This window comes from Balaenoptera borealis (assembly GCF_965194805.1).
Source record: "Balaenoptera borealis genome assembly, chromosome: 3".
Lineage (NCBI taxonomy): Eukaryota > Metazoa > Chordata > Mammalia > Artiodactyla > Balaenopteridae > Balaenoptera > Balaenoptera borealis.
In genome coordinates this window covers 44946839-44974222 of record NC_138866.1, presented here as the reverse complement: position 1 = coordinate 44974222, position 27384 = coordinate 44946839, and the positions used below count along the sequence as shown (strand labels likewise).

Sequence of the window (27384 nt, the reverse complement as noted above, 5' to 3'; positions counted from 1 at the left end):
TTTTTTTTTAAATTAATTAATTAATTAATTAATTTTTGGCTGTGTTGGGTCTTCGTTCCTGTGTGAGGGCCTTCTCCAGTTGCGGTGAGCGGGGGCCACTCTTCATCGCAGTGTGCGGGCCTCTCACTGTCGCGGCCTCTCCCGTTGCGGAGCACAGGCTCCAGACGCGCAGGCTCAGTAGTTGTGGCTCACGGGCCTAGCTGCTCCGCGGCATGTGGGATCTTCCCGGACCGGGGCACGAACCCGTGTCCCCTGCATTGGCAGGCGGATTCTTAACCACTGCGTCACCAGGGAAGCCCGCAACATTTCTAATTGGTCCCAATGCTCAGCTCAGTGCCGAGCCCCAGTAGGTGTTCAGCATTTGTTGAATCCAGAAATGAATCAGTACCTGTTTCCAAACTGGTGCTTTTCATAGCCCTTCTTTGTAAAGCTGCTCCAGAGATCTGTCAAGAACACTAATCCAACCAGGCTACTTCCCTTTGAAAAATCCTTCAGTGGCCCTCATCTACTTGAAGTTTTGCTTCTCAGACTTTTTTCCTTCTAAAATTATTTTTGATATTATAAAGTTAACATACTGTGGTCAGAAATACAAACAGTGTTGAAAATAGATGTGAAAAAATACATGTCCCTAACTCACCTTCCAAAATATCCAGTTTGCTGGGCATTATATGTCTTTCTATGTATTGGGCAAACTGTATATAGTCTTTTCAGTTTTGTTTGTTTTACACCAGTAGAATTATGCTAAAATATTGACACTCAGCTCCTTCCCCATTGGCTAGGGTGAACTATTTAATGTCATGGAAATTAATCTTTGTGTATGTTGCAAATATTCTCCCATTCTTTTGCTTGTCTTTTAACTTTATGGTGTCTTTTCCCCAAATGTTTAAAATTTGTATTTAGTCAGATATGTCAATATTTTGTGTCTTTTGCTTAGGAAAGGATTTACTTCCCACTAAGATTTTAAAATCATATTCTCATAATTGACAGTATTGAATTTTACAGTTTACTCAGTATGGCACTTTTAAGTTTTTATGGTATAGTAGGCATCTACCTTTTCGCTCAGATATTTGGTTTTCTCAATTTATTCAAACATTCTGCTTTTCCCACTAACTATGCATCTCTAATATTGAGGATGCTGTTATCTTGAACTCCTTACCTGTTTCTGCTCTACTGCCATACTGTTTTGGTTACTATAGTTTTAGCATATGTTTTAGAGTTTTTATGTTTTTCCCACCTCAAATCTTATTGACTGTTCTCTTCCATTTACTTTGTAAATTTAGATGTAAATCACATACTGTAAGATTCACCTGTTTTTCTTTTAATTTTTTTTTTCTTTTTTTTTTGGCTGTGACACGTGGCATGCAGGATCTTAGTTCCCCAACCAAGGATCAAACCCTCACCTCCTGCAGTGGAAGCATGGAGTCTTAACCACTGGACCACCAGGGAAGTCACCTTTTTAAGGTGTATAGTTCACTGGTGTTTAGTGTAGTTACAGAGTTGTGCAACCATCACCTCTAATTCTAGGACATTTTCTTTCTTTCTTTCTTTCTTTTTTTCGCTGCTCTGTGTGGCTTGTGGGATCTTAGTTACCTGACCAGGGATTGAACCTGGGGCCATGGCAGCAAAAGTGCTGACTCTTAACCACTGTATTGCCAGGGAAGTTCCTCTGGGATATTTTATCACTCCAAAAAGAAATTCTATGCCCATTAGCAGTCATTTCCTATCTCTCTGTGCTCTCTGCCCTCCCACTGCCAACCAGCCCTAGGCAACCACTAATCTACTTTCTGTCTCTATAGGTTTGCCTATTCTGGACATTTCCTACAGATGAAACCATATAATGTGTGACCTTGTTATCTGACCTATGAGTCTTTCACTTAGCATTAATATGTTCAAGGTTCATCCATGTTGTAGTACATATCAGTACTTCATTCCTTTTTATGGCTAAATAATAATCCATTGTATGTATATACCACAATTTATCTATTCATCCGCTGGTGGAAATCTGGGTTGTTTTCCCCTTTGGCTATTCTAAGTAGCTCTGCTATAAACTTTTGCATACAAGTATTTGTTTAAGTACCTGTTTTAGGTACATACTTAGTAGAATTGCTGGGTCATGTGGTAATTCTTTTTAAGATTTGTTTTGTTTTGTTTTTAATTTTGATCTTTTATCTGGTAAGTTTTTGTACTATTAAACCAAATAGTTTTTAATTTGATTGTTTAACTTGAAAGCCCCATAACATATAGTTTGCAAATAATGACAGATTTTTGTCTTTTCCCTCAATGTTTTAATCTTTTTTTGTAATATGATGGCTGGCATCTTTATTCTTGGTTCTAAGAGGAAATATTTTTAATATTTTGCTGTTGTGTATGCTACTTCCTATAAATTTCAGGTAGAGTGCTTTTATTAAGGTAAAGTTTTACTCTATCCCTAGTTTGCTAAGAACTTTTTAAAATCAGGAATAGACGCTGAATATTATTTTCTTTTAAGAATTTATTGAGATGTGGCATCTCTGCTTTAAACTGTTAATGTTTTGGGAGCATTGGGCTTGGTACCACTATTTGCTTTGGTTGATTTCCTGGTTACTTCAATGGATTTTTCTTCCCATCCAGACCAATCTGAAAACCAATCTGAGAACCTCTGTTCTGGAAAATCTGTAGTGCCAGGTTCAGTGATGGTGTAGAGCTATACGTGTTAGAATACACTTCAGCATGTTTATTTTCTTCATTTCTCTTATTCCCTTCATTTTTTTCTTGTAAACTAAACAATTTAAAATCTTGTTATTCAGAGTTAAGAAACACACTCCTTTACATGTTTATAAATGCACTCCGTAATTGCTTCTGCTGCTCCTCCTACCTTATTCCTGATAAAAAACAAAGCTACTGAATGCTTTGAATTTTCAGTGGGAAATTACATCTGTTCCTAGGGCCCTCATCACCATAGTAACAAGGAGCCAACTGCATTGCTTTTCAAAAGGACCTAAGACAATCCAAATACCTTTTCATAGATTAGACCGAAGGCCTGCTCAAGGGGGTGTCTAAATATCCTCAGCATACACAAAATACAACTGAGATAGTTTGTAGAGGAGAGGAAGTAAAATCTAAAATCCGCTGAGTTGAGGTTCCATCACGTTACGAAGACTCCAAACAGATCCTGATGGGCTTTACTTTCTGCCTGGTGATGATCAAGTAGCTTCCTATTAAGGCTCATTAATATGACCACCCCACTCCACCCCCAATCCACATTGAAGATAACTGGTAGAGAAGGTCTGGGACTAGAGAATCAAATGAGGCAAAGGTTAAAAGTGATATTTATTTAGTTTTTGGCCACACCGTGTGGCATGCAGGATCTTAGTTCCCTGACCAGTGATCGAACCCACACCCCCTGCAGTGGAAGCTCAGAGTCTTAACCACTGGACCACCAAGGAAGTCCCCAAAAAGTGACTTTTATATTTGGGCCAAATTGTGTAGGTGGGGCCCACAGGTAATCTTTGGTTTAAACATGTTGTGGTTAGATTTTTATTTTTGGCTGCGTTGGGTCTTAGTTGCTGCACACGGGCTTTTCTCTAGTTGCGGTGAGCGGGGGCTACTCTTCATTGCGGGCTTCTTATTGTGGTGGCTTCTGTTGTTGCAGAGCACGGGCTCTAGGCGCACAGTCTTCAGTAGTTGTGGCTCGCTGGCTCTAGAGTGCAGGCTCAGTAGTTGTGGCACATGGGCTTAGTTTCTCCGCGGTATGTGGGATCTTCCCGGACCAGGGCTCGAACCAGTGTCTCCTACATTGGCAGGCAGAATCTTAACCACTGCGCCACCAGGGAAGTCCTGTGGTTAGATTTTGAAGTGCCTTGCCACCTGAAACATCTACCCTGATTTTATCTAATCTTTTAGCTTATGAATAGAATTAAAGAGCTTAGGAAAATCAAAGTATAATTCATTGTGGACTAGCCAAATAATTTTCTGTATGGATAATGATGGCCAAAAAAAGCATAAGTTTAATTATTATCAGGAAAACAGGGGAGTTTGAGATGCAGGATAGAAAGACTCCCAATAATACAAACTCTGGGGAGTATTTTCATATTAAGTAAAACATCCTAAAGCAATTGGTATAATTTTTATTCAACAGTATTGAGTGTCTGTACCATATGGTTTGGGGCCTGGTAGATATAACAGGGAACAAAATTAAGTCTTTTCCTAGAGCTGATGTTCTAGCAGAGGAAAGATGCACCAATATAGACACATCAGGAGGGAAGGAGAAAGTGCTGCAGAGAATGTAAAGAAGGGTTAAAGGGAATAGGGAATGCAGGGGAGTAATACTCCTTTATGTGGATGGTCACGGAGTGTCTCTTGAGAAGATGACATTTGAGCAAAAATGTGGAAAAAGTCAGAGTGACACAGGTAAGTATCTGGGGGAAGAAGCAGAGGGAACAACAGCAAGTGTAAAGGCTCTGAGGTGGGATTGTGCTTGAGTGTTTGACAAAGAGCAAGAAGGCCAGTCGCTTTGGAACAGAGTAAGCAAAGGGGGGAGAGACAAGTAAGGCATGAGAGATGGTGGGGTGTCATCGTAGGGGAAACCATTGAAGGGTTTGGCATTGAAGATGATATTGTTGAATTTCCCTTTTTCCTTATAGGATCACTCTGGCTGCTGAGTTTGAGAGTAGACCATATGGGGAGTAAGAGTAGAATTGAGAGAGACCAATAGGAGACTCATGCAGGTGAAAAATGCTAGTGGTTTAGCAGGGTAGTAGCAGTGGAGGTGGTGAACAGTAGTTGCATTTTGATTATATTTTGAAGGTAGAGCCAATGGGATTTGCTGATGTGGTTGTGAGAGGAAAAAGGGTGTCAAGGATGATTCAAGGGTTTTTGGCTTTAGCAATTGGAAAAAGGATTGATGTTTACTAAAATGGGGAAGATTTTGGAAGGGTGGTTGTGGAACGTGCACAGGGAATCAGGATTTTGTCTTGGACGTTTTGAGTTTCAGATGCTTATTAGATATACAAGTGGAGATTTAGAAAAGTCAGTTTACAGACCCAGAGCCCTGGAGAGAGGTTGGGAGCTGGCCACTTTGTGCACTGTGTAGGTTATTTTTAGAAATGTTAGACTGGGGGTGGGGCACTTAAGGTGCCAGTTCCCAAACTGTTTGAGGCGCCCTGAGGCATCATGGCCAACTTGGGTTGCTGCAGGTTATTTTCAGATTTCCAGGAAAACATTACAGATGGTGCATGTGCTTGACGTGTGTTTTTTTTAAGTTTTAAAAAAGATGTTTGAGTTATGTGCATGTGTGTGTCCTGTGCTGCTGGGATCAACTGAGTGCAGTTTTGTATGTGCACCTAGTGTTTCTCACAGAAGAAATTCTACGTAAGCAAACACGAAATTCATAGTTTACTCAAATTGTTCCCCAGTATATCAGTCAATCCCGTATAGCAGAACTGATTTTACTTATTTAGAAGTTCTTGGAGGGTGGGGTAGAGACTCTGTCCTGAAAGGTAGCGAACCACTGCCTGGAGGGCCAGGAAAGGGCTGATGGGTATTTGTGCAAAATGTCTTTAAAAAGCAGTTTATTTCAAAAATTCTTGCATATTTTGCATTCTTTCTCTAATGTATTATCCCATTCTTAAACCTTAAAAATGGTTCAAATTAATGCCATGGAGTAACATTTGTGGCAAGAATGAATGGTTAAGTAGGCTCTTCTCTTTCAAGTTAGTATACTATTCAACTTTGAGATAAGATGACTCTCAGAAAATTAGGGAGAGTTGAGTAGTATTGGATGCAATCAGACATCTTTAGAAGGAACATAATCTAGCAAATGAGCAGTTAGATTTAGAACCGTCAACGGAACTAGTTCAAACTCAGAAGAGTAGGAACACCTAGGAAGTTAAAATCCATTTAGTTAATCAGCTGAAGAAAGTATGTAATAAATGGAAGTTGATTAGGCCTTAAGGAGGAGCTTAAAAACAAAAATTTAAGCCATGTTTGTCCAGCCTTTAGGAGAGAGAGGGGTGGGGGAAGAGGCTGAATCTTCCTGTGTTGAGTGAGCTCTTTGCCGGGGGCGGGGTGGTATATAGAAATTGATTATAGCTTGGTTGAATTCTTCCTTAGATTCTTCTTTCTTTATTTTTTTCATGTATAACCCAAACCTCCTGGTTTAATATCAGAAAGAGGGGACAGTATGAATGGAGGACTCAGGTGTTCCAATTTCTGAAATTGGAATTTTGATCCCCATTACGACTTAATAAATTGACACACTGATTTATAGTATGAGCTAGCCTTGGGAGCCTTGCCAACTCAGAGCACAGTGATAAAAGTGGGTTTCTGGTCCTCCATCAGTGTGTGAAGTTATGGCTAGGTGGTCATCTCATGATTCCTTTGTGATTCTCAGGATTTATAATTCTAGCACTAAGGAGGTACTATTCAGGAAACCAAATAAATATCACACAGTTTTTTGTTTTGAGCATGAAATAAAAGAATTGCATGATCTTAAAGGATATCTAACCAAGTTTTATGTTTCTTGAAATTTTTGAAACACTCCATTTCTTTCTATTCAGTATTGTTTTGGAGAGTCACTGAATTTTCTTTGTTTCTGGGCTTTGTGGGATGTGGGTAGACATGTGACGGAGGGCTAGAATTAAAATACCTGTGTAACTTTTTTAAAAAGGCATTTGGGATTTAAAAAAGAAAATTTCACAATAATTTGATTTTTCTAATAAAATTTGCCTATTTTAAGAGGATTTTCTCTTAGCCTCTTGAGCCTTCACATTTCCTCTAGTGCTAGTTTTATGCGAGGAAAAATGTTAATTTCAGTGTTTTGTTTTTTTTTTTAACCTTATGACTAGCCTTTGTTTTCATGTTGAGGTCAATCAAAGATAATTGTTTTCTTCTTTGATTAGCTTGTTCTTTGTTCCTCTAACTACTGATGACCCTCCCTTCCCTTCCCCATCTTCCCAAATAAGAGCCTGTGGAAGGCATTTATCTATAGTTTTGATTTGCGTGTTTTCTGTAACCATTAAAGAAATTTAGAGCTGAGTGGCATCAGATAGCCATGATGTCACTTTCCTCTTTCTATCCAAATTAGTTTTTAGTATTGAAATTTGAGGAAATACTGTGCACTTAGGCTAACAGTGAGTGACCTACAGAATAATCTACCTATTTTTAACTTAATTCCTGGGTATTCTTCCTTTCCCTATATTATCTCAATCTCTCCTTTATTTTTTTTTGTGTGTGTCTCCATAAATATCCTTCTAAAATTTGTTTCAAATCTATTTAGAGTATTTCAGGAATGGTTTGAGCACATACCAGGATCAGAGTCAGTGTTCAAAAAGACCTTGCTTTTTGTGCCATTTTGCTTCTGTGTGTTATCCTGATAGTCTCATCTCATTTCTGGATTTGTCATATAAATGGGCACTCACATTCTTTCTAATGGGTTTTATTTATTACATTTTTGTTTCATGATATTGTGACTAAACATAGCTTTCTGAAATCTTATGCCTATATATTATCATTAGTACATGATGCATATACTTCTTGCTTCCCTTTCCCTCCATAGATAACTTTATGTATAATATGCTTTATTCATCTGTCTCCCACCTAGAACACAGGTTTGATGAGAATGGGGATTTTTGTACTTGCCCACTGCTCTATCCCCAATTTCTGGAAAAGTTCCTGGTACTGTCTACTGTAGATGCTCAATAATACTAAGTGAATGAATGAAAGATCTGTTCGATAACTTAGCTGTCTAACTGTGAGATTTGAATAAAAGGAGAAATAATTGCTTGAACATTCAAATTAGAGACTAGAAATTGTTTTATACTTGTGATGTGAAATGGAAGAAAATTCACCAAGGTTTAGGATTGGTGAAAATTCCCAAAGGTAAGGGGCCCGATCTCTTTACGCCCCTCCAGATGGTAGCAATTTGAGTGAAACTACCAGTGTTGCCGATCTGGATGAGGATGGGCCTACCTTTTTTGTAGTTTTAATCAAATCACTGTAGTATACACTTACAAATTAATAGTTTTTCCTATGCGGCTCTTATCCTCTCTTTTACTGAATAACTTCTGGTCTTGGAGCAGTGTTTTATAAATTTGAGGAACATGTGAATCCCATCCTAAGGAAGAAATTTACTGAGGCCCTTCAATATGAGTAGAATTGAAATTTTTGTAGGGAATTCCCTGGTGGTCCAGTGGTTAGAATTCCACGTTTCCACTGCTGAGGGCCCGGGTTCAATCCCTGGTCAGGGAACTAAGATCCCACAAGCTGCGTGGCGCAGCCAAAAAAGAAAAAAATAAATTTTTTTTACATTACATTATAATGTAGTTAAATATATAATGAACAAAACTAGTAAACCTTGTATGCTTCTAGATCTTAGGCAACTATAAAGAACAAATAGGTACGTAATATATACAATACTTCAATATTATTTTGATGTTAGTTTGAATAAAGTTTGAAAAACTAAATTGATACATGCAGTATAAATGCTGACATTCAATCTGCATATTCTTATGTTTGTCGTGTTTTAAAGATATGTGACTGTGATAACTCACTCTCAACTTTTTCTCCATTTGAACTGCTGCTGAAACCTTTGCTCACATTGTTTGGCTTTCATTTTGCCCTCATTAAATTAGGGTTTCAAGCATATGGCAGCATATCTGTAGGTATTAAATAATTATTTTCTAAGCGAATTCAGGAACTGAAGAATATCCTATATGATTATGCTTTGGTGTTTAATATTTTTCTCACCTAAACATTCCACTCAGTAGAAGTAAGAATTATAGTGAATGTTACTCTCCATGAGGGCATTGTTATGCGCAACACTGAATAGACTGATTTAAAGGGTCTATTTATATGGGAACCTGGGTCTAGCACGATCACCTCTCCATAAGTTCCCAGGTAATGCAGGTTAGCTTCTGGTTTGCCCCTGGGTAATTTTTAGTTCTTTGCTAATCACTGTAGAAGATTTTTCAGATACAAAGCTCTTTCTCAGATTGTCTTTTACTACGCTTTTTAAAACTGGGAGGGAAGTGTTTAATACAAGATGAGACTGAATGTCAGTTCCTGAAATAAAACATATTGTAGAATGTTTTCATAAGGAGAACTTGGTGAACCTCTTTATTTAAATCTTTTATAACTTAAAATGTGTGTTTAAAATTTTTAGCGTGTCAGAAAATGTTGACCTCTGAAGTAATGACTACATCACTACTGTGATCTTGAGCAAGTTTCAGTTTCTGGGCTTTTATCTCCTTTTTCAGCACAGTGGTTGCAGGCTGTGAACTACAAAAACACTGAGGAATATGAAGTTTGTGGTGACGTGAGGGCCACAAGGGGATAGGTGGGCATGCAGAGACGGGGAGAAAGAAGGAGCAGCTGGTACAAAGGCCCCAAGATGCAGATGAGCTGAGGAACAGAAAGAGGGCCAAGTGAGATGTTTGTAAAAGTGCTTTGTAGATACAAAACATTCCTTACAGCTCAGGTGCTGTTATGTTTAGGGAAGATGTTTGTTTTCTTTTTCCAGTGGGCTATGTTTGTTAGCTACAGGGCCATCTTGCCTAGGGAGTAGGATCCTGCTTTGAGGATGGAAAGCAAGAGTTGGACCCATGAGTCACAAATTCTAGCAGTTTGTGAATTAGGATTTCTGTTAGTTTATTTGTGCTAATAATCTTTTATATAAGATTGGGCAGTAGGAAAGAGGAATAAGCTTATTACTAGAAATTTTGGGGGAAGGAGTTTTGTATCATTTCTAATTCCTACCATGTTTGGCTTTGCTTGCTGTGTATAGTTTTGCATCTATTAGAAATCTGATCTTGGGTGTCAGTTTTTCCTTTGTGGTTTTGTTTGTTAACAATTGAAGTACCTAAGGTTCTGGGTGTGAACTCTGCATGCTTTATAACTAATTTAGAACCAGGGAAGTTAGGGTTTTCTATTGAAGTAATTAAAGCATTGTGATATATATATATATATATACACACACACACACATATAAACTTTATATATATATAAACTTACACAGAAATAACCAAATCATGATAATAGGACATAATTTATGGTTTTATATACCTTAAAGATGGAAGTTTTAAAAATTTCTTGGTGTCTTCTTTTCTAGTTTGGAAATTTATTATACATTTATTATACATTATACATTTTGTTAATGCTGTTTATTATACATTTTGTTAATGCTGATGTTGGTTTGGCTTTTTTTTTTTTAATCTATATGTAAACATGACCTTAGACAGCTGTGTTTAATATAGTAAAGAGTCATGGGGAGACTTTACAGTGTTTCTTGTTGGGACTTAGTATCTATGTATTTTAGTATTTAAAGGATGTGGTTTGGGGCTTTGAAAATGAGGAGGAGGTTGCCTAACTCATAGCTGAATGCCTGCATATCTAGGTTGTTCTGTCCTGGAGGTTATTAGTGACATGAAAGTTTTGTTTTTTGTTTTTTTTTTAATTTCTTTTTATTAGTCTGGTGTGAAAAAAATGAAAGTTATTTTTATTCTAGTTAAAGTGACAGTATTAAGTATTGTGGCTCTGTGTGTTTGCGCATGGCTGAGAGTAGGGTTTTCTTTAAAATCTGATGTTGCATAGGAATGTTTTAGGTAACTAGAGTGCTGGAAAAGAGCTGCTGCTCAAGCCAAACTAATTTTTGCTTTGCAGAAAAGTGGCTTGGAGAGTCTCTGTGTCTCCACCTCATGAACCTCCCATCTCTGAGAGAGCAGGGTGCTAGATCAGGAAATGATGGGTGGAGTTGCTTAATCGCATCAACTTCCTGGGCTGCCCAAGCATTGATTAGTCAGACACTCATAATGTTCCATTTAAGAGGTTCTTGCTGATTGGCTGGTTTCTTTTAAGTCCTTAGGTTTGACATTCATGCTTACGAAAACCCTTGCCATGTGCAAGGCACTTTGCTGCATGCTCTATGAGAGATACAGAAAGGAGTAAGAGTATTCTTACCTTTCAGGAGCTTACAGTATAGTAGGGGAGATGAAGACAAGATAGACCATGGTAAGTGTCCCAAGGGAGTAGTTCTGGGAATTCAAGCAAGGCTTATAGTAACCATTGATGGGTGTGGGTGGGGCTGTGGATGAGACCTGGGCAGGGAAGGGCCCAGTTGGGTTTCAGTAGTTCCTGTAGGTAAAGAGTGACAAAGATGTTGTTAGGTAGGGAAGAAAGGTCAAATGGCTACTGTGAAGGTGAAGGAAAAAGGAGGAGGAGGCAGAAGCTATTAATCATAAGCACTGAGATTTCCCCCAAATTCTGTCCAAAATTGTTTATGTGCGTACTCTGGCATTTTTCTGGGCCAGAGAACTCAGACCTTTTCTCAGATTCTTAGAAGGATCCAGGGTCCAAGAAGATTGAGAACCATTGTGTTGAGTTATCAACCTTAGATGACTGAGAGGATGTTGAGGCTTTGTAGAGAAACAAGGAGGTCATGTGGAACAGTTTTCCTTGTGGGAGGTAGGGTGGGATTTGGGGGAACTGAGCTTTTGAAATGGTCCCCCTAGGGGGGCAGGTTGCCTTGTCAAACTGGGTGTCCCACCTAGCAAGTTAGGTGGGTCCATTAATAACCCTGTATGACCCTGAAGGGCAGGTGTTTTCAGGAGCTCCTTAACATTATTTCCCCCTTTATTTGGAGTTCAGATTGATGAAGATGTGGGAGACGAGGATGCTATTGTAGAATAGTTCTGGCATTTACTTTTCATGGAGCTCTTGCTGTGTGTAAAGGGTTCCGTGCTTGATCCAATGGGGTATTTATAAAATATCGGACAGGGAATTGCCCTTAAGGAGTTGATGGTCTTGTAATGCTTTTCCTTTGGCTTTTTGTTCAGCTTGGATCTGTGTTCAGTTATCTTCAGGTCTTTGACCATTTCCTGGGCAAAGAGAAACATTTCTATTAAAATAAACTTGAAGTGACTTTGGTCTGTGACAGTTATAAATATACTGTACTTATAATTAGGAACCTCTGTACAGCTGATTTAGTGACTTCCAGACAAATCATTTGACTCGTCTATTAATTGTTATATAAATGTACGTGTTTGTATATACACACATGGCCTTGTTTAAAATACTATGAAGCACATTTTAAAAATGACCTAGTGGGAATTCCCTGGCTGTCCAGTGGTTAGGGCTCCACGCTTCCACTGCAGGGGGCACGGGTTCGATTCCTGGTTGGGGAACTAAGATCCCACATACTGCGTGGCATGGCCACAAAAGACCTAGCACATAGTATTCATTACACTTAGTTGGTCAGCTTCCACATTTGTGAAATGGGAATAATAAATAATAATAATAATTTTATGTATCTCATAGAATTGTCCTGAAGATGAAACTAATACATATACATACATAATCAAGTTCTTTAGAATAGTGTACAGCTTAAGTACTCAATAAATATCAACGGCTACATTATTAATAATAACATTTTAATATTAATACTGTCATTTCCCCTGCCCCATGAGTGAATATAGGGCGACTATTGTTGTAAAAGAATTTGCAGTAAGATGTCTTTAAATAGTAAAATTCCCTATGTATTTATTTAAAAATTTATGTTTATCTTTAAAGTTGTGGAAGTTAAGTGCACTTATACAAGGCAGAGTCAGGTATTAATTAGGCTGCACATTTAGGTTACAGCATGAGGGATTGAAAGCCATATTTGTTTAATTAAGAAATGGGTTGATTGGCCTTGACCACTGTTGTCTTTCAGTTCTTTTTTATTTGACTGCCTGTGTGTTTGTCTCCCTTTTCTTATCTTTTTTGTGCCTTCTGGTTTATTTCCTGTTCAGTTTTCAGTAAAGGGTGTGGAGTAGGGCAAGAAGAACTTATGTTGGTTGGTGCCCTGGGTCTGAACCAGGAAGGAGTGCTGCGTCAGACAGCCTGGGGCTTAGTGGGGATGGACTTAACAATGATCCCTGCAGAGCTGCCCTACCCAGGGAACCTGTGAATTCCACAGTTTCTCACTCCAGATCAGATGGTATGCAGCTCCAACTGTGTGTGCATAATGAACATTTCTGGGCTCATTCATCCATTGTTTCCAAATGCTTCCATTTATTTATTTCCCCTTTTAATTCTGAGAAAATTTAGTTGTGTAACAAAAATACAGAGCTAGAATGATAAAACCCCACTTTGCCATTGCCCAGCTTCAACAATTTATCACCTCATGGCCAATCTTGCTTGATTTATACTCTGAATCTCTTCTTCTCCCCCATATTGTTTTGAAGACATCATATCATTTAAGCTAAAAAGATTTTAGGATGTATATCTAAGGGATGAGGACTTCAAAATACATACATACATATATGTTAATTTTTATGGTATGTCTGTTTGACTGAGGATCCACATATTTGGCTGATTCGTTGGTTAAATATCTTAATGTATAGGCTCCCCTCTCTTTCTTTCTCCCCCCAGCCCTCCTCCCATCTTGGAATTTGCTTGAAGAAACCAGTCTTATTTTGTTCTGTAGTTTCCCCTCAATCTAGATTTTGCTATTTTGTATTCCTCAAGTTTTTAGCGTATTTCTCTGTCTCCTGCATTTCGTCTGAGGCTGGCTTTAAAGGATTAACCAGATTAGAATAGATTTTTTTTTTAAGTGTCTTTTCCCCCCCATCAGGAGCATGTAATGTCTGGTTGTGTTTCAGTTTTGTGATGTTAGCAGCTACTGATGATCATTGCCTAGGCCCGTTAATTCAGTAAAGTTTGGAAAATGGTGATGTCTATTTCTATCATTCCTTCTATTTATTTTGAATCAAAACCTGTCGGGAAATAAAATTTAAGGCATTTAATGGCTTTAAGTGTATTTTATTTTGAATAAATATTTATTTGAATTAATATTCTCTCTCTCTCTGATTTTGTAGCAGTGGTTAAAATATAGTACATGATTTGGTGTTGAGATGTGCAATATGCTATATTGGGTAGCTGATAACTTCAGAATGACTTCGAACCCATGTAGTTCACCTAGTTAGGAAATTACCTTAGAGTGCTTAAAATATGTCTGCTTAGTATAGTTAACTTTGGTATTACTTACTGAAGACCTTGGTTTCAAAATTGTGCAGTTTTTTTGTAAAATTGTAGAAGGGAGGCTTGGAAGATGATCTGATTTTGTTGAGTTTTTTAGTCCTATTTCATAACTGCCACGTTTTACATTTGAGTATTTGTTTGTTTTGTTTTTATTTGTTTATTATTTATTTATTTTTTGGCTGCATTGGTCTTTGTTGCTGTGCATGGGCTTTCTCTAGTTGTGACGAGCGGGGGCTACTCTTCATTGCATCGCGGTGACTTGTTGCAGAGCATGGGCTCCAGGCGCGTGGGCTTCAGTAGTTGTGGCGCACAGGCTTAGTTGCTCCGCGGCATGTGGGATCTTCCCGGACCAGGGCTCGAACCCATGTCCCCTGCATTGGCAGGCGGATTCTTAACCACCGCGCCACCAGGGAAGCCCTACATTTGAGTGTTGTTCACTGGTTTGTGGGGCCCACTTGGTATCTTTGATGACCTTCCAAATATTCCTATTAATATTTATAATATGACAGTATTTTTGTTTATGGAAAGAATTAATTTGTTTATTAGAAAAAAACCAGTCACCTCATTCGTATTTCATTTAAAGCAAGCAGCTGAAGCTGGGGACTAGAGAGTGATCTAAGGCCTAGTGGTCTGAGCAGCTCAATGAAGCTCATAAGAATATCTGTGGTGGGGTTAATAGGGGAGGTTTTCTTCAGTAAATCTAAAAATGACCAGATAATTAACTTCTTTCCTCTCATACATTCTTACTGACTTTCTTCTGTACTCTCTTCACATCTTGTTGTCAAGCTCAGTGCTCCTGAGGTGAGCCAATTTACCTTACTATTCATAGCTAATAAGTGTGGTTGAATTTTTTCTTCAGATACATCTGCAATGGAATAAACCTGATTTTTTCAGTAGTTTGCCAGATGGATCTTCAGGAAGTTAATTACCTAACTCTAAAGAGTTACCTAACTCTTTAGAAAATAATGGTATCCCTTTAACAAATAGCAGTTTTGTTTTCTGAGGCTTCATCTTGCCACTAATACCTTGTTGGATCCAACAGGCTATAGCCATCCAGTTGAGGTGCTTGTACAGTAGAGATGGATGTTACATTCTCACTCTGTCTTCCAGATTCAGGCTGTCTCATTTAGAATACATCATTCATTCAAATTCAACAAACATTTTTTTGAGTAAAACTCTGGGCAGCAGTGGTAAACCAGGCAGATTAAGGGTCCCTGTCCTTGGGAGGTTACATCTTAGTGAAATTATCCACAGAGTTCCCCAGGTCAAATTCTACATAAATTTCTCTTTTGCCCAATTGTCTGAACATGTCCAAAGCTGCTTTTTGAGGAAAGTCAAAGAGAGTACCTTTGCATAGAGAGAGGAGAATACAAGCCAGTTTTTAAAATTTCACAACACAATGTTATCTTTGCTGGCTATGAGTTTGGTATGTAGAAAATAATGGAGCTTCTTGCTAGTGATTTCTTGCTAGTGGAGACTTGCTAGTGATTTCTGCCTGTTGTTATTTTCTTTTTATTCTAAGATTTTGTGCTGAATTGCAGTAGGTTTTCTTAGTTTAGATTTTCTGAAATAATATTTCTTCTCTCTTCTCCCCTCTGCCCACCTTTAGTGTTGGCTAGTAAGATTAAAATTTATTCTGATATTATTTGGTTGATCATTAGCTACTTCCAGGCCTTTGGGAAGTAGCTAAATGTAAATGATTATCACATATCCTGTATTTTTCAAGATAATCTCAACTTCAACTATTTTGTTCCATTTTTGGACAAATTTGGTTTTTAATTTAGACAGTAAGTGGTCCTTTAGGACAGTCCTCTTTAACCTGAATCCATGGACCCTGATGAACCTCAGGGAGGTGTGGTTTGTAAATCTCCTGAAACAATGATGCCAAACTTTGTAGATAAGTGCCCTTTACTCAGGAGAGGCCTCTTTATTTTCATCAGAATTTCAAAGTGCTTATGGGGACTGCAAAATGGCTAATAACCACTGTATTCTGTATAAAAGAGATTTTAATTAATAGGAATGATGACATTTTTTCCCTTCCAGACATATTTTGCAGAAAGTTAGAAGACTGTCCAGCTGTTTACTATTGGAGCAGTGAGCTCTTGAATCATTTGAATTGTTCTTTAGAGCCACCTTAGGTTATACAGAGATCAAATTGAAATAGTTTTCTTGTTATTTTTCTTTCATGTGTTCTTAAAACATCACACTTTAACCTGTGAGTCCTTACACTTACCCCATTGTTACCGGCTGAATTGTGCACTCCTCCCACCTGCATATTTTGAAGCCTAACCCCCCCCCCCCCCACCACCCCCGCAGTACTTCATAATGTGACTGAATTTGGAGAGGGGCTTTTAAAGAGGTAATTAAGGTAAAATGAGGTAGATAGGGTGGTCCCTAATGTAATCTAACTGGTGCCCTTAGAAGAAGAGGAAATTGGAACACAGAAGAGAGACACCGGGGGCATTTGTGCACAGAGGAAAGTCCGTGTGAGGCTACAATGAGAAGCCGACCATTGGCAAGCCAAGGAGAAAGGCCTCAGAACAAAGCCAAACCTGCCCGTACCTTGATCTTGGACTCCTAGCCTCCAGAACTGTGAGGAGTAACTGATCTGTTGTTTAAGCCACCTAGTCTGTGGTATTTTGTATGGTAGCCCTAGCAAACTAATACACTTATGATGAAGTAGCAGTTGAGTGACAATGAAAACTATAGCAAGGCAACTATTTCTCTTTGTCCCAGTGCATTTTGGGACAAATGATGAAGTGTTGTGTATAGCTTCACATAATCTAGTGCCTGAAAGAGATGGTACGACCTATGAAATCTCAATAGAACATATTAATTTCTATTCTTATTGGTCTTATTCTTTATTGATTTGTTTTATCCTTTTACAATTTCCCGTTTGCCCATGGTTATATCTTAATGTCAGTCTTTTATTCTCTAGCATTTCTCATTTTATGGAACTAATTTTTATAAGTAGGTCTATTTTAAATCAACACCAGAACAGTATCTTTGTGTATTCTTCTGTGTGTGTCGTGTACAGTCATTCCAGCCCAGCCTTATTCAGTAATGTCATCTGTCCTTAGGCCTCTGTTCCAGGCCACCATACTTACATTCAATTTTTGAAGTTTCTCTTTGTCAGAAATAAATTTAAATATTTCTAATGATGTCTGCTTCTACTGCTAACTTGATTTGATACATTGGAAACTTTTAGATTTGGAAATGAATGAAAGGCTAAGGGAACAATGTGTGTTTCTCAAATTTGCCATGAGGGCAGGAATTCCATCAGTTTTGTTTAGGCTGAAGCCCCATGGTCTAGCACAACACCTGGTTTCAAGGAAAATCAAATATTTGATAAATGAGTAGATTAATTTTAAGTAAGGGATCAAACCCAAGTATCCAAAATCGAACCCATAGCCCAGATTCTGCTGTTTCTCAGACTTCTCAGTCTTTATTCTGACACTGAGAATAAGCTTGTTAAGGAGTACCTGCTCCATCCACGTGTTCCTCATCTGCTCTCTTCCTCATTGCGTGGTGTGGTAGGTAAGAGCCTGGCCTCTGGCTCCTGACTGAGTGCACATCCATGCTCCTTGATGTGCTCATGTGATCTTGGCAAGTCCTTAATCTCCACACCTCTACTTTGGGTTCTTCATCAGCAATTGGAGATAATCAGAGTATACAATAAGAATATACAATTTCCAAGTTTTTTTTGGAAATTATGAGCTTAGAACAATGCCTGGCACATGGTAAACATTTTAAAGCTGTTAGAGCTAGTATTATCCTAGAGTAGAAACAGATTATTCTCACATATTTGTATCTTTTAGCTCTAGTTCTACATTGATTTCTTTCTCTAGGCACAAAACCAACTCACTTCAAATAACCAAATTTTTGTCATCAAACTGGCATGGTTGGGACTTTCCTGGTGGCGCAGTGGTTAAGAATCCACCTGCCGGGCTTCCCTGGTGGCGCAGTGGTTGAGAATTTGCCTGCCAATGCAGGGGACACGGGTTCGAGCCCTGGTCTGGGAAGATCCCACATGCCGCGGAGCAACTGGGCCCGTGAGCCACAATTACTGAGCCTGCGCGTCTGGGGCCTATGCTCCGCAACGGGAGAGGCCGCGACAGTGAGAGGCCCGCGTACCGCGATGAAGAGTGGCCCCCACTTGCCGCAACTAGAGAAAGCCCTCGCACAGAAACGAAGACCCAACACAGCCATAAATAAAATAAATAAATTAAAAAAAAAAAAAAAAAAAAGAATCCGCCTGCCAACGCAGGGGACACGGGTTCGATCCCTGGTCCGGGAAGATCCCACATGCAGCGGAGCAACTAAGCCCATGAGCCACAACTACTGAGCCTGCGCTCAAGAGTCCGCAAGCCACAACTACTGAGCCCACGTGCCACAACAACTGAAGCCTGCGTGCCTAGAGCCTGTGCTCTGCAACAAGAGAAGCCATGACAATGAGAAGCCTGCACACTGCCACGAAGAGTAGCCCCTGCTCACTGCAACTAGAGAAAGCCCGTGTACAGCAATGACGACCTAACACAGCCCAAAATAAAAACAAACAAATAAATAAATTTATTTTTTTAAAAAAACTGGGGGCTTCCCTGGTGGCGCAGTGGTTAAGAATCTGCCTGCCAATGCAGGGGACGTGGGTTTGAGCCCTGGTCCAGGAAGATCCCACATGTCGTGGAGCATCTAAGCCGGTGAGCCACAACTACTGAGCCTGTGTGCCTAGAGCCCGTGAGCCACAACTACTGAGCCCGTGTGCCACAACTACTGAAGCCCGCACGCCTAGAGCCCCTGCTCCACAACAAGAGAAGCCACCGCAGTGAGAAGCCCACGCACCACAACTAGAGAAAAGCCCACGCGTAGCAACGAAGACCCAACGCAGCCAAAAATAAATAAATAAAACAAATAAATTAAAAAAAACTGGCATGGTTTTCGTGGTGGTAGCAATGTAAATTAGCGTTAAACCTATTTGGAGATGGTTGGGCAAGATATATCCAGTCATAAAAATAGTGACACTCTGATTCATGAATTCCACTTCTGAGAATCTTGTAAGGACATACCCTTAAATGCTTAAGAGATTGTATCCATGAAGATGTAATTTTATAATGTCCAGGGCTGGAGGGAATGGTTTAATATATTTTGGCACTTACACATTTACAGTTGATGGGTCTGAAGACCGTGTAATAACATGGAAAATATTTGTGATGAAAAGTAAAACATTGTATGTACAATATGATTACAACCATGTTAAATAAATACATACATCCAGGAATTTCCAGAGGATAAGGCTTGTAAGGGCTCTTTTAACCCCCTGACTTCTTTTCAGATTCTGGATTTATATAAAGCTGGTTCTAAAGACCCAAAGTTAACCCTGAAATTGAGTTCTTTATATCATGTTATAAACCATTACCTTTCTTCCTATTTGGTTTGGGAGCTCCAGGTTTAGTTACATTCTGCAGAATGGGATTGGCTGTGGGGTTGCAAAGATGAACAGACCCTGTGTGTATTCAAGGAATAGTTTTCTATGAGATGTCTTATACAAGTACATAAAACCCAGTATGTAGTTTTTGTCCAATAACGTGACAGTTTGGGCTCCTCAGTGCCTAATGGTTGGTTGGTTTTCTGTAGTGTAGACTTCTCACTTTTACCCCTGGAAAAATACTCATTTTTAACTTCAATATTAAACTGGCTTTAGTAAGCTCTAATAAGAGCCTCAAAGCAACAACTTTTTCAGGTTTCTATTGACCATAAACTTCTTTTCTCTACAAGTGGTGATTCTTAACAAAGGGTTACTTTAACCATGCAGTGCAGACTGCTACTTCAGTCTTGGTTCAGCAGATTCTAGAGGGATGTGGTAGAAGGAAGAGTAATTACTAAACAGCCGGGCACAGTCAGGACTGTGATTGAGGCTTATTTCTTTGATGAACACTGTGGGTCCTATTTCTGAAGTAATCCCCCACCCCTTCCACCGCCACCCAGGATTGCTGACAAAAATCTTAACTTGCCAGCTCATTTGTCTGCATTGATAATGCAAACAAACTGTTTTTGCTTGATGCCTTAATGTTTGTTACCCTGAAGTTTTACTTTTTTACCTTTTCCCTTCCTGAGGGGATAAGCCATTTTAAAATTCAGATGTCTAGTATATAAAATAGATAACTAATAAGGACCTACTGTATAGCACAGGGAACTCTTAATACTCTGTAATGACCTATATGGGAAAAGAATCTAAAAAAGAGTGGATATATGTATATGTATAACCAATACACTTTGCTGTACAGCAGAAACTAATGCAACATTGTAAATCAACTATACTCTAATAAAAATTAAAAATAAAATAAAATTTAGTTGTCTATAACAGTGTTAATGGGCCAGCTTGTGCCCAGTGGGCTATGTTAGGTGCTTGGCTCAATATCGAGGCTTGAGATTGAGTGGTGTGAGTACATTGGCAGTCAAGCACAGTGTGGTGCTGCATTTATTTATACTCGAGAATTAGTTGCTATTCTCTGATTTTTTTCATATGAAATGTTATTTGGCACCTAATGGATTTTTGAACTGCATTCACGGTTGGCCTTAGAATCTTTTAACATGTCTTCCCTAAAGGGGATGACATCCTTATGTCTGAGTTACATTTTGATCAAATAGGGCATATGTTAAAGCTCTGATTAGTTCTTTGAAAGTACTGCATGTGCAAATGATATCAAAAATTGTTGCCTTAAAAATATATAAATTCTATAAAAATATGTATGGAGGGAATTCCCTGGTGGCGCAGTGGATAAGACTCCACGCTCCCAATGCAGGGGGCCTGGGTTCGGTCCCTGGTCAGGGAACTAGATCCCACATTCATGCTGCAACTAAGAGTTCGCATGCCACAACTAAGGAGCCCACGTGCTGCAACTAAGACCCGGCGCAACCAAACAAATAAATATACTTTTAAAAATGTATGGAAGAATGATTCGTTTCAAAGTTTAAAAAAAGCATCAGCACACTCAAGGAAGAAACAGCTTTCTATGCGAAAGAGTAGAGGTTTTCTTTTCCTTTGTTTTTTGTAAGAAATATTAGAATAGGAAAAATAAGTGTAAACAAAGAATGCTGCTCCAGTTCCCCTTCTACAAGGATCAAGCCATTAGCAACTGCAGTCCAGCCTGAGGGGAATTCAGGATGGAGAAAAACAGGAGGCATTTTGTGCTTTGGACACATGGACCTAGATAGTTAAGATGCGTAGCTAAGGAATAATTTCAATGAACCCAGCTTCTTATATCTTCCCATACATAGAAAAGCACTGAAAGCATCCCCTTGAGACGTCTGTTCTTTGTGATTGGCAGTAATCTTTTGCTTAACTGCAGGGCTCCCCCCCCCCCTCGCCCCCACGCTGATAAACCACATATATGCATCTTGGTTCCTCCCTTACCTTTCTGGAGCAGTTCCTCGGAGCTATCTGAGAGGCTGTCTCCTGGGCTATAGTACTCAGTGAGGTCCCCTAATAAAACTTAATGCACAACTTTTACATGGTGCATTTTTTTTTTTAAGTCGACGTAAGCAGTAGGGTTTTAACAGAAATGCTGAATATCTGAAAATTTGTGGAAGCAAAATTTTCTTGGTAATGCTCAGTGTACTTTTCAAAATACGTTAATGATTTTGGGGGAACTAAACTTTTTATTAGGTTTCATTTGTTTTGATGTTCATTCTAGCAGGGACCACCAAATAGTAGATGTCTCATCAGCTTAGATAGCAGTAAATTGTGATATGCCAGAGTTTTGTGAGTATTTGGCATTATGTTACAGGAGCAATAGGGAATAATTTTGTGAACTACTGTTCACAACATGGTAAATTTAACAAAACCTAATACTTCCACTTGTCTCTATTCCCAATTGTTATTTAATAATTGGTAAGAGCTGTAGTGAGTGTTTTGTCCTCCAGGCCCTTCCCTTTCCTCCTTACTTTAAGAAAAGGGGGGAGGGGTCCCATGTAAACTTGGATGATATCACTAAATCAGTATTTTGCAATACAATTAAAATGTGTTAGGTGTTGCTTCTGTTTCAGTCATAGTAGAAGAGCAAAGTAGTGGCTATGCATCTTAATTTGTAACCTTTTCAGGATGTTTTAGATACTTTGTTGTCCCATCAAGTTCATCATAAACCTTCATTTTCTGGAAGTTTTAAATCATATAGAATCTATGTTGCAGATAACTATGAAGCAGGTATGTCTTATATTTAAATACCATTGTGAATTCTGAGATTGATGAAAGCTGTGAGCAGTGAGTTCTTGAAAACCATGCATGTGTGTTTCCAAAGGCTATTTTCTGTATTCAGTATCTATTAACAGACAGTAAAGGATTTTTCCATTAAATTGTGCACTACTAACCATCTAATCCTCCTGAGGCGAAGTTCAAAGTTCCCATGAAATGGTTTTAGGTAATATTACTTTAAAAAAAGGAGTGAACTCCCTCTCGGAAAAAAGCCAGTCCCCAATATTTTGGAACTCAGTTTGAGAAATACCGTCTTTTCTGGCTTAGAGTTTGTTCTGTTTTATTGTTAAGGTACTCTGAGAGTTGGATGCATTCCTTCAGTGCTTAGAGGTTAATGGGAGTGTTTTCTTATGTCTCCATCTGTATTCACACCCTCCCGGTCTTGGCATTTTTTTCTGCTTTAATAGCCATAGGAGCAGTTTCTACATACTTTTAAATTGGTGTGGCTTCTTACGTTATATGATATGTCTGCTTTACATCATCACAGTACTGTGTAGAGGTTTTATGTGGCACTTAAGAAAAACTGACCCCAGTTTGAAAGATAGAAGCTCTTTGAATAGATGCTGTCAGAATTATTTAATTCTATTTGTGTCATGACTGAACCTAGGATTTTAATTTTTATTTTTGTAAGCAAGGAAAATATAGATCCGGGAGACTTATCTGATTCTAATCTTAATTCTTCTACTATCTACCTGTGGGGCTTCAAAAGTCATATTAGCTCTGTCACCTCATTTGCAAAAAATAAGGATTTTGTTTATATACGTGGAGTACTTTGTTGAAATTGCTTATCGTTTCTATAAAGGTCCAGTGAAGAAGGCGGTCATAAGATGTTCTCTGGAAGCTTTTATGTTTTTAAGAAACAGTCATTTATTTACTGTACACTTTTTTTCCCCTCTGAAGGTACCATGGGAGGGATCTTTCAGGGACTATTCTATGTTTATTCCTCTAACCTTTTGTAAATAAAGAGTAGCTCCTGTTATACTAATAAATGACTCCTCTTTGGAATTAGCATTCCTGAAGCTTTAATAAAGTAGAAAGAAAAAGGAAACACCTTATCTTCTAGCCTGTTTAGATGGGCAAGGCTGTGGACTAAGAGTGACAAGTTAGGAAACAGGCCTTCAATGTTAGGCTTCCTATTAGCACTAAGTCTGTTAGCACTAAGAGAAATCTTGTCCTTTCTTGTATTCTGATCCCATATTGCCATTTGATTCCTCATTGATCAAGTTCAGTCCTCTATAGACTAGAGTTAGTGTGATTCTTTAGACTTTAGCATTTATCTAGGCCTTTTTGCAAAGTTAAATTCTCTTCCATGGCTTAATTTTTGGATAGTACAATATGTTTAGGTTAGAGTTTTTCCAGCTTTTTTGAGCTGAAATCAGAAATTAAGAGTCAATAAAGAATACTGGAATTATTTGAAAGCAAGATTTTGGTTTTTACTGGAGGAAAGTTTTTCAAGTTTTAATTGATTCATTATTATATCTCAGTTTATTCCTGGAAAGGATTTAAGGTGACAGGTATGTACAAAGACTTTCTCCTTTATAGCCAAACTTCGTGAAAAAGTTGCTAACATTCACTTTTTCACCTTCCATTCACTCCTTCACCATGAATTTTTGGCTCTGCCCTACTCGCCCACTGCAGTTCCTCACAGCAGAGTCACCAGGGGTCTCCATCACTAACTGGACACAACTCTTTTTTTCTTTCCTTTTTTTTTGCCACGCCGCGTGACTTGTGGGATCTTAGTTCCCCAACCAGGGATTGAACTTGGGCCCTCAGCAATGACAGTGTGGAGTCCTAACCACTGGACTGCCAGGGGATTCCCCCAGACGGAATTCTTTATATGACCTTGCTGTAGGGTGTGTGATTGCTCTTTATTTTTATGTACATTTTTTCTTATTATAACGGTAATATATGCAATATATGTTCATTGTGAAAATTTTGGAAAAAGACATATGTAATCTCTGTCCAGAAAACTTTTTCCTCATTGAATTTCTGTCACAACTGTCTTGTTTCTTTCCTCATTTTCTCTTGGCCAGATTTGTGTCAGTCTGCCTACTAGATATCTCTAGCTTGCATGCAGCATTTTTTAAAAACTGAACTTACCTTTTCCCCTGCTCCAAATCTGCTCAGCTACCTTTGTCACCATCTCACTAAAAGGTACCACTCTTCATCCAGTTGCTCTAGCCTTGAGGACCCATCCTTGACTCCTCTCCCTCAACCTCCATTTACAATCAGTAGCTAAAATCCTGCCTGTTCTTCCTTTCTAACCCATTTTTACTTCTGTCTGTCCACCTTAGCTGGGACTTTGATTATTTCTCACCTACCTCACCTACCTTTTGAATTTTTAGGACTTTGTTTATCTTCCTTCAGGGCTTTTCTGACCTGTTTCTGTACCCTCAAGACTAAGCTTGGTGCTGGTGGTCTCCTCTCTTCCTTTCATACACTCCTTCCTTCTCTGTCCTCTCCTTCCCCCTTCCTCCCCTCGTGGACTCCCAGCACCTGTACTATCCTTATAACACATATCACATGCTGTCGTAATTGCCTATTTGATTTTCTGTCTCCTTAAGGGCAGTAACTATGTCTTATTCATAATTGCACCACTAATATCCAGCCCAGAGTGTTTAGTAAATTTCAGATAATAAATGGATAGAAAGAAATGGGTGGCAGTTAGTATGAAAAAAGTTTGAAGCTATTCCGTTAGTTTTATGGCTCTGCCTGCCTTAAAATTTGTGCATTAGGTGATATGATTGGCCTTCATCTACTTGGCCCTGTGGTAATGGTCTGTGAACAAGCTTCCAAAGTGTGAATTATGGTAGGGCAGGAGTGAATTATGGTAGGGCAGGAGTGAAGCTGTGATAGGTTGGCTGGGGTGGGCTCCATGACCTTGCATTTCATTGATAAAGAGGTTAGGCTTTCCTGTAGCTAACAACAGTGTAGCAGAGGTAAGATATGACAGCTAAAAGTAGGGCAGTTGTGTTAGGGATGAACAAGAAGGGAGGGTGACTTGGTGATTGGATGGGAGGAGGAATCTAAGTGACTCAGCTTTCTGGCTTGGTTGACCAGGTACTTGGTGCTGTCATTGAATAGTCATTTTGATTTTTGAGATTCTTTTTGACATCCAGGTGAGTATGTCTGTTAGGCATGTCATAGGACATGAAGTTTGGGAGAGCATACCACTGGGGAGTCATGAATCTGTGGTCATTAAAACTATGAGGTCACTTAGATATATAGCTTAAGAGTAATAATGGTCTAGAAAAAGAAAGAACTCTGAGGAATACATCAGTGCTTAAAGGCTGGAGAAGAAGAGAGCTGGGAAAGCAGTGTCAAAGAAACTGAGGAGTTGCAGTTGGAGAGGAAATTTGGCAATAAAATGGCCATTGACTTTTTTGGTGTTTTAAAGAGAATAACAGGTAAGAAGATGGGTCTGTCTTTACGCATCTTTTAGAGTAGACGCTTCAGTATGGACTGTCCGATTGGCTTTTTGTTGGGCAGTTCCACCTCACCCCTGTCAGTAGCCCAGCCCCCCAGCCCCAATCCAGAACCCCCCTGACACACTTAGATCTAACACATGACCTTTAAGTTCCCTTCCAAATTAAATCTAAGGTTAAAAACAGATTGTTGGCCCAGTCCCAGAAATTCTGATTCAGTGGGCCCAGGGATCTTAACTTTTTACAATGACATTTCTGAGTGTCTAATGAACACTCATGTATGGGTAGGTGCTATAAACCCTGCATTAAAGCAGGACTTTAATAAAGCAGGACTTTATCGTGGCGAACTTTTAAAATACTTTTGTGCGAAGAGATTGGCAACCATGGAAACCTGGCTGGAGCTTTCTGCAGTGCCTGTCTGTATTTGAGGGGGTGAGTTGGGGGGGTGGGGAAAGCACCACCATCTGATGTAATCTGTTAGAGATGTAAAGTTTTTATTTTCTGAATTTTTGCAGTAGATGCCCTTGATGCTCTGCATCATATCCTCATGGTCCACCACTGATTTCAACCCAGACTCAGATTTTTGCCGTTTCTTTGAGTCTTGCCAGCACTTTTCTGTCTCAGGGCCTTCAAGCCCAGCACAGGAAGGGGGAGAGGTTAATACTCCAGCCATCCTTCAGCCAGTGGAGGACGTGAGCCTGTGCCTAAAGGTTCTGCTTCCTTTGGGGGTCCCACAGAATCACCACCCACCCTCCAGCAGCCACTCTGGTTGCATCGAATGACCTTATTGGCTTTTTTCATTCGCTGTTGTACCTTTCTTCACTTTTGTTCCATGGGATCATCTCCTGTTTTAATCCCGTTGAAACCTTGGCTATTAGTAATGTATCAGTTGAGCTGACTTTACAGGTTAATATACGCAAACAGAAGCCATCTGCAATCACATTAGTTTCTTCCAAATGTTGCTGTCTATCAATAATGGCACCTAAAATAATTTGTGGGGGAGGAATGCGAAGAGAACATATTGTGTGATGCAGAATGGCACACACATTGCTGAAGTTTAAATTTATTCACAGACATTCTGTAATGAGATCATTATGTGAGAATTAATTGGATTTTTCAACAACCTCCATTTCTTAGATTTCACTTAGAGAGGGATTGAAGGGATATGAAAAACCAGAAAATTGTTGACACAGAGAGATGGCACTAGATGTGCCTCTTTTATTCATTTATTTTATTCATATATCTTTATCTTGTTCTTGAAGAATTCTGGGTGGCTCTTTTTATAAGACTAAATTATAGATATAGAATATAATGTTTCTATAATTCTATAAAATATAAAGCTATTAAAAATGCTGTAGTGCACAAAGGGGGGAGATCTCAACAGATGTAGGATATAATTGCTAAAGATAAGAAACAAATCAATCTGATCTATTTCAGGGGTATCTTTTAAAAGGTACTTTATGTGCCTTAAAAGTAAGATTTCTCTTTACCTAGCTGGAAGATATTCATATCCATATTTCTTCTTTTAGCTGAGACTGGACTCTAGGAATTAAATTTGAAGTGAAAGGTAAATTTGTTCTGGATGATCACTTTCATTCTTGATGAATAAAACTGATACCTGAAAGCAGTTCCCATGGAGGCTGCCGCATTGCAGGCACTGGGTAAATGTTATGGAGCGAATGAGAAAGTGATATGCTGGATTGCCCCCATGTGTATGTC

At 39.0% G+C, this 27384-nt stretch overlaps 1 protein-coding gene across 11 annotated transcripts in view; it reads left to right on the top strand.

Annotated features, from left to right (window-relative positions):
* The window catches only part of FBXO34 (F-box protein 34), a 94667-nt gene that overhangs the window by 54459 nt on the left and 12824 nt on the right, over positions 1 to 27384 (top strand). Inside the window, exon 1 of one of the 11 annotated variants that reach the window (XM_082386527.1) lies at positions 303 to 9401. The exons of 9 other annotated variants lie outside the window; for them this stretch is intronic. The gene's annotated coding sequence lies outside the window, so the exon portion shown is untranslated. Of the gene's footprint in view, positions 1 to 302; positions 9402 to 21417; positions 25648 to 27384 lie in introns of those variants that run through there. One more of the 11 variants, XM_082386523.1, reaches the window with a different exon arrangement.